This window comes from Zalophus californianus, chromosome 14 (genome assembly GCF_009762305.2).
Source record: "Zalophus californianus isolate mZalCal1 chromosome 14, mZalCal1.pri.v2, whole genome shotgun sequence".
Taxonomy (NCBI): Eukaryota; Metazoa; Chordata; class Mammalia; order Carnivora; family Otariidae; genus Zalophus; species Zalophus californianus.
This window is the reverse complement of record NC_045608.1, coordinates 55,428,566-55,440,616: the sequence shown is the minus strand read 5'-3', so window position 1 is coordinate 55,440,616 and position 12,051 is coordinate 55,428,566. Positions and strand designations below refer to the sequence as shown.

At 38.0% G+C, this 12,051-nt stretch overlaps 1 protein-coding gene and 1 long non-coding RNA gene across 14 annotated transcripts in view; one reads left to right on the top strand and one right to left on the bottom strand.

Moving 5' to 3' along the window:
• The window catches only part of NOL4 (nucleolar protein 4), a 412,809-nt gene that overhangs the window by 179,518 nt on the left and 221,240 nt on the right, over nucleotides 1-12,051 (top strand). The gene's annotated exons all lie outside the window — the stretch shown is intronic.
• The window catches only part of LOC113913212, a 29,169-nt gene that overhangs the window by 9,067 nt on the left and 8,051 nt on the right, over nucleotides 1-12,051 (bottom strand). The window contains exon 2 of the long non-coding RNA XR_003517125.1: nucleotides 6,408-6,509. This is a non-coding gene — a long non-coding RNA (uncharacterized LOC113913212). The remainder of the gene's footprint in view (nucleotides 1-6,407; nucleotides 6,510-12,051) is intronic.

Here is a 12,051-nt window from a genome sequence, read left to right as displayed (position 1 = left end):
ATGGACAGCACTGACTGAAATCACACAATAAAGTATGTACATAGAAAACTGAATAGTAATTGAAAGCTAAGGCAGGGATTTAGCCCATTGACTACCTTAACCAAAGTTTTTCAAGAGGTAGTTCTGACCAGTTTAAAAAAACAACAATAATGTATCATATTACTTAGAGTTTTCCATTTCCGGTCTTCTGGGCTCATTTCTTTTGTAAATACAGTAATGATTGGACTAGAGCCAAATGCTGTGAGCTGAAGACTTGTGGGGATTTATTACCTCCCTGAGGCAGTTTTGTTTGGGCTCCTACTATGTCAGGGTCTTGCTTGGTGAGGAACAAGTCATACTCCAAAGCCTAATTATCCCTTGAAAGGCATTGCTTCAGGAACCTTCGAAAGAGCAAGCTGTTCTATTCCTGAACTGGTCTCAGAGGTTTAGAATGTCTTTTGGAAAGTCCAGAGTCAGTTTAAGAATAAAAATCTTCAGGACGCCGAGGTCTTGAGGTTAGTGGGTGATCTGGAAATGGTCTGAGCTTTTACGAGGGAAACCAGAGTACAGAAAAGAGAAGGAGGAAGATCACAATAGAAGCTTCTGCTAGGGAATACTCAACAAACACACACACGGAAGGCATTGATGCATGATTTTATAATAGTCAGTTTTCATGTGTACTAAGGATTGCTTCTAAAACTACCCAGTATGGTTGATGGTTGACATATGTATTATAGTACATATTGAAGATAAAAACATTTAGCACAAAAGATGATACTGTGATATAAATGCTTTTTGCTTTTAAAATCAAATTAAGAAGATTCAGTTTTGACTATATAAGATTCAATTCTATGACACATTGTTGGGTTAGAAAGGCCACTTTAGAGAACAGTAATATAGCAATGATTCCTCCTCTCTTAAAATTTTGAGACTTATGCTTATGTTAAAACCTCCTTATATTCTTTAAGTTTGACTTTATATGTCTCAGGACAAATATGTAACATGCTAAATTTATCTGTCTTCTTAGGATTGCATGTAAGCAAATGTGTAGCATCGTGTATGGGAAGATGGCCGGAACAGTTGTTGAAATTAGGTTATATGTAGAAAGACCAGAATGTTAGTTGGGGCTATGTACTTTTGGTGACAGACACTTTTAAAGGCAGATGGAAGCCAATGGGCATTTCTGAGCCAGGAGTGAGAAATAGGAGCAGGGCTCTGTGAAAAGGTATCCTACAAATGTAGAGAGGAAAAATAGATGGTATGGGCAAGGGTTAAAGGAAGGCTATTAGGACTGAAAACCTAAACTAACATAGAAAAACTGAGAATTAAAGGTAGGGAATAGATGAGAAAGCAGTCATAGCCATATACTCTAAAGAATTTCACGTGTTAATTTATTCAACCAAGGTTTAACTTGGCCACTGCCAAGATGGATGCTAAGAGTTACAGAGCAAAATGCATATGTTCAGGCGTTCATAAAAACACTTGGTCTGGTGGAAATGACTGAGAGATAGAAAATCAAAATATTTTGTGGTAAGAAGTGTGGTAAAACAAGCACAGGGGATAGACTTGGCCAATGACTGGATAGCGTTAAAGAACTTTCAAACTTGGAAACCCATGGGTGCCATTACTAGACATAAGGAAAGTCAATAGGAAGAGGGGTTTTGTGAGGAGATGTAAGGAAAGAAGTGACAGTAATGGAGACAGCAATGAATTTTGATTTGGGGCATCCTGTTTGATCTGTAAGCCTTAAAAAACAAATACTGCATTTAATTATAAGAGTTAATTTACCCATATTAGTGTGTTTGTTTATTTATTTGAGAGAAAGACTGAGAGAGAGAGAGAGCAGGGGCAGGGGCAGAGGGAGAGGGAGAGAGAATCTTAAGCACGCTCCACGCCCAGTGCAGTGAAGCCTGATATAGGGCTTGATATCACAACCCTGAGATCATGACCTGAGCCTAAATCAAGAGTTGGATGCTTAACTGACTGAGCCACCCAGGCGCCCTATGATGTATTTTATTTTAGAAGGTTATGTTAGTGCATTTCATGGCATCTTTTGCATTTATTTTACTACTCTATCTTGTTTCCTCTTTAATAGTTGTATATAGCAATTAGAGTATGCAAAAACTTGGTATGTGTTTTCATTTTGAAGCTCAACCATTTGGTATGACCCCAAAGAAGTTTACTTTCATTATTGGGGCCTGACAGTCTAAAATTTAATAATTTTTATCTTTGCATTCTGCTCTTGGCATTAACATAAGATTAAAAATAAGTTTAACACAAAGGAAAAAAATATATTCAGCTGACCTTTTGAGAAAACCACTTTTGGTAGAACTTACCCATTGAACTAGGGTCAGAAGTATTTTATCATCCTTTTTATCTGGATAATGGCATAATTTTCATCACAGTGGTTGTGAAGTGATAATAATTATAGTAATTACAAGAACAACCTCAACAATTAAGAATTTTTGGCACTTTACAGTTTATAATTGTTTGGGAAATAAAAATGACCCTGCCTAAAAAAGACCCCTCTCTACCTGTATAGAAGAAAGAGAGAAAACACAATTTATTATAGTGTACGGATGCATTGTGACATCAAAGTGACTACAGGGTCTGTACAGAATCTCGCACATATTTATACAGTAAAGAACAATGACAATTCCTCTAGCTTCTTGAGAGATAAATAGGTGTACCTGATTGTCTCCTATTTCTCTTGTGAGGGAAAGCTAATTCTGAGCTAATTCTGGAGGCTCATATTTACAGTTTGAAGGGTCAGAAGTGCTAAACTTGCATTGGAAAATCAAAAGGTTGGTCCTGCTACACCTGAATATTTTCAAGAAGACACCATAAAGGAGATGGTAGGGAAGCAACTGCCTGTCCCCTCAAAGAAAAATCCGTCCACTTATCCTTACACGATCTACCTTTTTATACACATTATCTCATTTAATTATCACAATACTGTCAGACACATTACCATTGTGTCCCAGTTTTATGAATAAGAAAACTGATACTTGGAAAGGTCAGGGAATATTTTTAAAGTCAGAGAACTAACAGCAGGAGATTATCCAGCTCACTCTTTATCTCACATTCTCATTTCTTAAATGAGGTATTGGAGAAACTCATTTTTGGATGCTACATGGAGAGGTAATGATAAGGAAACAATCATTTTTATTGTTCTTGTCTTAGGTATGTATGAACACTTATGCTGCATGTTACAAATATGCAGGCCATTGGATAGAGTCTGGTCCAATTTTTCTGTGTAATAACTATTTCATGGAATTGTTTTGGGAATTAAAAGAGATAAGTAATGTAAAGAAACTTGGACTGCACTAGGTGCTTAATAACTGAGAACAGTCACAGAAACTTATTCTACTCTAGGAAGAGGAGAATGATGAAGGCAATTGAGCTTTATTTATTTTTTTTAATTTTTAAGATTTTATTTATTTATTTTAGAGAGAGAGAGAGAGAGCAGGGGGAGGAGCAGACAGAGAGGGACAAGCAAACTCCCCACTAAGTGGGGAGCCTGATGTGGCGCTTAGTCTCACTACCCTGAGATCATGACCTCAGCCGAAATCAAGAGTCGGGTGCTGAACCAACTGAGCCACCGAAGTGCCCTTGCAATTGGGGCTTTAGTAACAAGAATGCTGTCCTGAGATTCAGAAAATTATTCATCCATCCATCCATTCAATCCTTCATTCATCATTCATTCAACAAGCATTTAAAACCCTTAGATGAAATCAGAGAGGGAGATAAACCATAAGAGACTCTTACCTGTAGGAAACAAACAGAGGGTTGCTGGAGGAGAGGGGCATGGGGAGATCAGGTAACTGGGAGATGGACATTAAGGAGGGCACGTGATGTAATGAGCAATGGGTGTTATTCAACTGATGAATCACTGAACTCTACCTCTGAAACTAATAATACACTATATGTTAATTAATTGAATTTAAATAAATAAAATAAAACGAATAATAAAACCCTTACCCTGGGACTCCTTCTGCATAGACACAATGTAGGAAAATGAAGAAAACCAGAAGCTACCCCTCCCCTCAAAGATAATGTTAAACTCTTCCTTGTTATGGACCAGGTATGGAGTTAAATACTCTGCAAACATTAACTCATTTAATCGTATCAATTATCCTGTAATATAAATGCTATCCCTGCCCCTATTGTTTCTATGGGGAAGGTAAGGTTCTGAGAGTGTCCAAACCACCTGACTTATAAGTGACAGACCTGGGTTTGAATCTATGTTTTTCTAGCCACAGCACCCATTCTCTAAACCACAGTGTTATTCCTCCTGTTGCACATGTGTGAAAAGTGCTATTGGGAAGGTTAGTATGTGATACAGAGTGGTCACAAAGGATAGTGGTGACAGCGTGGCGGTGGTCACATGGGGAGTCCTTAGCAGATACAATTTTCCTTTAGCAGATACAATTTCTCTGTACAATAACTATTTCATGGAATTGTTTTGGGAATTAAGGGAGGTAACCAGAAAAAATTTGCAGGGCACTAGGTGCTAATATATGTTAGCAGCCACTTATTATCACTCAGCTACCATGTTAAGTCTCAGTTACTGCTCAGACTTACTCTCCCTTTCTCTTTCTCTTTCTTTCTTATGTCTTTGATTGTCTGTTTCATAGACAATCTGCGAATATGCATGCTATCTCTCCTTCACTTTGCCTAACAGTTTGGGAGGTGATTAATGGTTCACAGAAAACTTTCCCAGCATTTGATCTCCCATGTGTATCCATTAGGGTTCCTAACAACTGGGATAGGCAATGGTGGACATATTTCTCTAAATACCACCATGTTTTCTATCTCAATTTTTTCTTTGTTTTTTGTTGTTGTTTTGTGTTTTGTTTGGTTTTTTGTTTATTTGTTTAGAGAAGGGGGTTGGTGGGAGGAATGTCTTAAGAGTTTTTCATTTTTGCAAGTAAGATGCCATTACTGGCTAGGGAGCTTGCCTCCTTCTGCATGCAGCCTTCATTTATAGGTTTTACTGAATGTGTAGTAGAGAAGGGTAAGAAAATTAGCGCCAGAGAAAGGAAAGGTCAGCATTTATAATCAGGTTTTCAGAGGAGTCAGTGGCTCAATATCTGAGTCAAAACATCAAAATATACTAAAGGATATTCAAACTTTGTAACCTGTAGAAAAAAGGTTTTCACACATGTATGAATGTGTGAAATGCATGTATATGTATTATATTGCAGCCTTTTAAATCACGTGCAGAAATTCACGCAATGGGAAACTCTCTGAAGGCTATTACTTTATCTGTGAAGAATCACTTATATCTCATACCTTTTAGTAAAAGCTAACAATATGATTATAAAGTTTAGCCCTGTATAATAAGTATTAAGAACAGCAATTCACATAACAATATGGCGAATCCAGTGATTTGTGGAACAAACCTAAGGTAGATTTTAAAAGGAAAATGAGAAATTAACTTTGACACTGCCTGTACCTTCCAACCTTTCTAATAATGGTCACCCCAACTAGTAAAAAAATGGGAAAAAAAGGAAAGAAAGAAAGAAAGAAAAATCACATATAACATTTTTCTAATGCTTAGAAAGAAGCTTAGAAATTTAGAAAATCCCAGAAGCCATGACTTTATTAGAGAATGCTACACATGGGTATCTTCTCTCTAGAAATTGCTTTAAGCGAGTAGGGAATTTAAGGGTGATAACCAAGTTTGTTTGTTTGTTTTCTTCAGTAGCTAATAAGTTTCCAAGGGATGACTCTCCCCATATCAAGAAGGAGACATGGGCTTCTCTTAACTCCTGCCAAATAGAGGGTATCATGGATCTTCTTAGCCTTTAGTTCTTTCCTCTGGCTGCCATTCTACACAGTGGGGAGTGGGGGGCAAGAAAAGGCCCAAGAATGTGACTTTTCTTTTCTGCTCATTTTTTTGTTACAAATTTTCACAGCATTTTTTTCACGTTCTCTTAAGATTTCTTTAGAGCTTAAAAGCTGTTAATTTAGCATTGTTTCTTCTCAACCCCAAGACTTGGTTTTCTTAGTGGCCCATCCTCTCTTACAACAAATACCATAGTTTTTAACTGGTCAATAGAAAAAGCAGTACTGGGACTAACATGATATCGTTAGAAACTTTCTCATTTTAAATATCTTAAGTATTATTTTTTTTAGAAATAGTCCATTGCAAGCAAATTATATGTTATTGGACCTGTGGTATAAAATTAAGTTTATAATCTGTCAAATATTTGCATTATGCTTTCTCCATCCTATAATATCTTTGGTTATCAGATAAAATTATCTTCAGTGTGGTAGGTGACCTTTGTCAATTTAACATGCATGTTCTTTGCACTCATCGCTAACCTTCTAGAGACTAAGTGAATCTCTTACTGATTTTACCAGACCAGGGGAAAAGTTTGGTAGGGTAATTAAAATATAAAATATACTTCTGACAAACGTACCTGAACAGTTTTGGCTCAGAACTACCTCAAATTCTCGGTTGTATCACTGTCACAGTGCATGTTTCACATGGGTCCTATTTGTTGTTTATCTACCCCGGAGACCTAAGTTAGAGATACAAGAAAATTCCATTAACTGATGCAATGTGTTCATTTGTCATTGCCCTGCAGCATTAGGAAGTGGGAAGTTCACAGACTTTGGCATAACACATATTTCCTTGGAATCTTAGCCCTGTACCTCCACTGTAGTTCCCTCATCTATCTACTGAGGGGCTGAGAACCTGCCTTGCATATTGCTTTATTTCGAAGTTCAGTGGATAAAGTAATAAAATGTATTAATAAAATATTACACATTTGTTTTAAATATATATTCATGTTTAAAACATTTAGACTTCCTAGAATCACTTCCATCACCAATATATTATTAATAAAATATTACATATTCATGAGAAAAAGTTTTTAAAGTACAGAAATGTACGAAGAAGGAAGGGTCCCCTATTTCCTACTTCCAGTCTGCTGTACTCCCAATAGACCGTTACTGTTAACAGTTTGGTATGTATTTTTTTCCAGAAAAGATAGATAAATGATAGCTTCTTCAATAGATAGATATCCTTTAAAAAATGGTCACCAAGATTTTGAATATAGGTTTCGTTTTTATCATTTTGAATCAGTTGTTGGAAAGGACATTTTGCCAATGATTTGCTGAAGTTGTCATAGTTATTATGTTGTTTTTATACTAGCTGTTTTATACTAGCTGTTTTATACTAGCCAGTACTATAAAAGGCATAACAATTTACAGACTAAAAGAAAAGTAGAATGGGATTGACCACACACTTATCTTTTGGGAACCATTGATTATTTGTGGCAGGATCTCTTCAGGAATGACAATTAAATACACATCTTAACATTAAAAATACAGAAATGGATGCTAAGCCAAATTAAAAACTAGCTCTTAGAATATTGGTCTGCAAATGTCTGCAGAGCTTAAATGTGTAAATTAGAGATTCACTGGAGTCTGCTAGCCAAAAGTGAAAACGAAAGTGCTTACAGCTCGCTAATTAATGCTGCATGTCCAATTTGATTGCAGAAAAAAAGAGCCACAAAGGCCTATGGGAAAAAGCAGTGGCCTGGGAGTCAAGAGAACTGAGTCCCCTTCTATTCTGCTACTCAGTACAGGACCATCCTCCAACAAGTTTGTCCTTTGTCCTCAGTGTAGCCATTTAAAAATAGGGGTCAGATTCACCACTCTGTTAACTTCTCAGAATTGGCAATAAAATGGGGGGAAAAAACAGAGATCAAGTTCCAGAAAAACCATGATCCAACTATAATTTATTGCTGAATTGTTGATGTTCTGGTGGCTGGATTGTTTAAACATGTTACCAATTTTTAATGAGTTTCTACCAGGTCAGGCTCTTCAGGGAGCAGTTAGTGGACCTCACAATGGTTACTGGTCCATGACAAGATAAATGCATGATTTGAAACAGCAATTTCATGTCTGTAGAATTTAATAATATATAAATCGGCTTGTATTTGTATGTTCTGTTTCAAGCTTTGTTTGTTTTCACACACTATTTATCCATGACAGAGTGGAAATTAAAAGATCGATTCTTCATCACAGATACTTTGAGCAGCACTGTTCTTGGGAATTGGAGCTGTGCTGGATTAAACAAAGGGCAAAAATCGACCTAATCCCTGTTCTCTCTGAGTTTGAGGTCCTGGGAGAGACCCAGATATTAATCAAATAACCATATCGAAGTGACTGTGTTATTCAAGGTGAAATAAGTGCTTCTTCTCAACCACTTTCCTCCTGTCTCCTGTTTCCCCCTCCCCTTTCTCCCCTTCCCCTCTCCTGTCTTCCCCCTCTTCACCCATTCACCCCTTGTCTCCCTCTCCCTTTCCCTGCTATGACTCACTCTCCCTACTGTTCCTCTTAATCTTTCATTTGTTTTCACCTACACTGCTTTATTTGAGAAATTTTATCAATTTACACAATAGAATAAATAATTACCTTGATTTTAATCATGGTCAACAAACAGAGCTCTTCAAATATTCCAATTTGGGTGGAGTATGTATATTTTCTTTGATTACTAAAGAATATGTGCCTACATCCCGTGTGTTTCTTCCTCTCTCCTTTTCTTCCTTCCTTTTGTTCATTTCAATTTATTTCAGTTATTTAGATTTATTTATAATTTGTTAAGCCTCTCGTATGTGGCAAGCTTGATGCTTTTCACCCTACTATATCCCTGCTTCCCATTCCCTGTTCCTATCCCTAAAATGAAAAATAAGCAAAAGTAATTAGAACTGGAATTCAGGAATCTGTGAATATTTAACCTGAGCACGTGCAATCTTAGGATGCATTCTTGCATGTACCCTTTAAAAAAAGAGCTAATGTTAAGAAGTTGAAATTCAAAGCTTCTATTATTAAGAATATAAAGGGCCTTCTGGGTGGCTCATTTTGTTAAGCCTCTGACTCTTGGTTTCAGCTCAGGTCATGATCTTGAAGGACCTGAGATCAGAGAGCCCTGAGTCAGGCTCCCTACTTGGGTGGGGGGGTCTGTTTGAAGATTCTCTCCCTCTGCCCCTCCCCCCATGTGTGTGCACATGCTCTCTCTCTTTCTTTTTTTTTAATTTTTTTATTGTTATGTTAATCACCATACATTACATCATTAGTTTTTGGTGCAGTGTTCCATGATTCATTGTTTGTTCATAACACCCAGTGCTCCATGCAGAACGTGCCCTCCTCAATACCCATCACCAGGCTAACCCATCCCCCTACCCCCCTCCCCTCTAGAACCCTCAGTTTGTTTTTCAGAGTCCATCATCTCTCATGGTTCGTCTCCCCCTCTGACATACTCCCCTTTTCTTCCTCTCCTGTTATCTTCTTTTTCTTTTTTCTTAAAATATGTTGCGTTGTTTCAGAAGTACAGATCTGTGATTCAACAGTCTTGCACAATTCACAGCACTCACCGTAGCACATACCCTCCCCAATGTCTATCACCCAGCCACCCCATCCCTCCCACCCCAACCACTCCAGTAACACTCAGTTTCTTTCCTGAGATTAAGAATTCCTCATATCAGTGAGGTCATGTGATACATGTCTTTCTCTGATTGACTTATTTCACTCAGCATAACACCCTCCAGTTCCATCCACGTCGTTGCAAATGGCAAGATCTCATTCCTTTTGATAGCTGCATAATATTCCATTGTGTATATATACCACATCTTCTTTATCCATTCATCTGTCGATGGGCATCTTGGCTCTTTCCACAGTTTGGCTATGGTGGACATTGCTGCTATAAACATTGGGGTACACGTACCCCTTCGGGTCCCTACATTTGTATCTTTGTGGTAAATACCCAGTAGTGCAATTGCTGGATCGAACGGTAGCTCTAATTTCAACTGTTTGAGGAACCTCCATACTGTTTTCCAGAGTGGTTGCACCAGCTTGCATTCCCACCAACAGTGTAGGAGGGTTCCCCTTTCTCCACATCCCCGCCAACATCTGTCGTTCCCTGACTTGTTAATTTTAGCCATTCTGACGGGTGTGAGGTGGTATCTCATTGAGGTTTTGATTTGGATTTCCCTGATGCCGAGCGATGTTGAGCACTTTTTCATGTGCCTGTTGGCCATTTGGATGTCTTCTTTGGAGAAATGTCTGTTCATGTCTTCTGCCCATTTCTTGATTGGATTATTTGTTCTTTGGGTGTTGAGTTTGATAAGTTCTTTATAGATTTTGGATACTAGCCCTTTATCTGATATGTCATTTGCAAATATTTTCTCCCATTCTGTCGGTTGTCTTTTGGTTTTGTGGACTGTTTCTTTTGCTGTGCAAAAGCTTTTTATCTTGATGAAATCCCAATAGTTCATTTTTGCCCTGGCTTCCCGTGCCTTTGGCGATGTTTCTAGGAAGAAGTTGCTGCGGCTAAGGTCGAAAAGCTTGCTACCTGTGTTCTCCTTTAGGATTTGGATGGACTCCTGTCTCACGTTTAGGTCTTTCAACCATTTGGAGTCTATTTTTGTGTGTGGTGTAAGGAAATGGTCCAGTTTCATTCTTCTGCATGTGGCTGTCCCATTTTCCCAACACCATTTGTTGAAGAGACTGTCTTTTTGCCATTGGACATTCTTTCCTGCTTTGTCAAAAATAAGTTGACCATAGAGTTGAGGGTCCATTTCTGGGCTCTCGATTCTGTTCCATTGATCTATGTGTCTGTTTTTGTGCCGGTACCATACTGTCTTGATGATCACAGCTTTGTAATAGAGCTGGAAGTCCGGAATTGTGATGCCTCCAGCTTTGCTTTTCTTTTTCAGTATTCCTCTGGCTATTCTGGGTCTCTTCTGGTTCCATACAAATTTTAGGATTATTTGTTCCATTTCTTTGAAAAAAGTGGATGGTATTTTGATGGGGATTGCATTGAATGTGTAGATTGCTCTAGGTAGCATTGACATCTTCACAATGTTGATTCTCCCAATCCATGAGCATGGAACGTTTTTCCATTTCTTTGTGTCTTCTTCAATTTCTTTCATGAGTATTTTATCGTTTTCTGAGTACAGATCCTTTGCCTCTTTGGTTAGATTTATTCCTAGGTATCGAATGGTTTTGGGTGCAATTGTAAATGGGATCGACTCCTTGATTTGTCTCTCTTCTGTCTTGTTGTTGGTGTATAGGAATGCCACTGATTTCTGTGCATTGATTTTATATCCTGCTACTTTACTGAATTCCTGTATGAGTTCTAGCAGCTTTGGGGTGGAGTCTTTTGGGTTTTCCACATACAGTATCATATCATCTGCAAAGAGTGAGAGTTTGACTTCCTCTTTGCCGATTTGGATGCCTTTGATTTCTTTTTGTTGTCTGATTGCTGTGGCTAGGACTTCTAATACTATGTTGAATAGCAGTGGTGAGAGTGGACATCCCTGCCGCGTTCCTGACCTTAGGGGAAAAGCTCTCAGCCTTTCCCCATTGAGAATGATATTCGCTGTAGGTTTTTCATAGATGGCTTTTATGATACTGAGGTATGTACCCTCTATCCCTATACTCTGAAGAGTTTTGATCAAGAAAGGATGTTGTACTTTGTCAAATGCTTTTTCTGCATCTATTGAGAGGATCATACGATTCTTGTTCTTTCTTTTGTTAATGTATTGTATCACGTTGATTGATTTGCGGATGTTGAACCAGCCTTGCAGCCCAGGAATAAATCCCACTTGGTCCTGGTGAATAATCCTTTTAATGTACTGTTGGATCCTATTGGCTAGTATTTTGGTGAGAATTTTTGCATCCATGTTCATCAAGGATATTGGTCTGTAATTCTCTTTTTTGATGGGGTCTTTGTCTGGTTTTGGGATCAAGGTAATGCTGGCCTCATAAAATGAGTTTGGAAGTTTCCCTTCCATTTCTATTTTTTGGAACAGTTTCAGGAGAATAGGTATTAATTCCTCTTGAAATGTCTGATAGAATTCCCCTGGGAAGCCATCTGGCCCTGGGCTTTTGTTTCTTGGGAGATTTTTGATGACTGTTTCAATTTCCTTAGTGGTTATAGGTCTGTTCAGGTTTTCTATTTCTTCCTGGCTCAATTTTGGTAGTTGATACATCTCTAGGAATGCACCCATTTCTTCCAGGTTATCTAATTTGCTGGCATAGAGTTGCTCATAA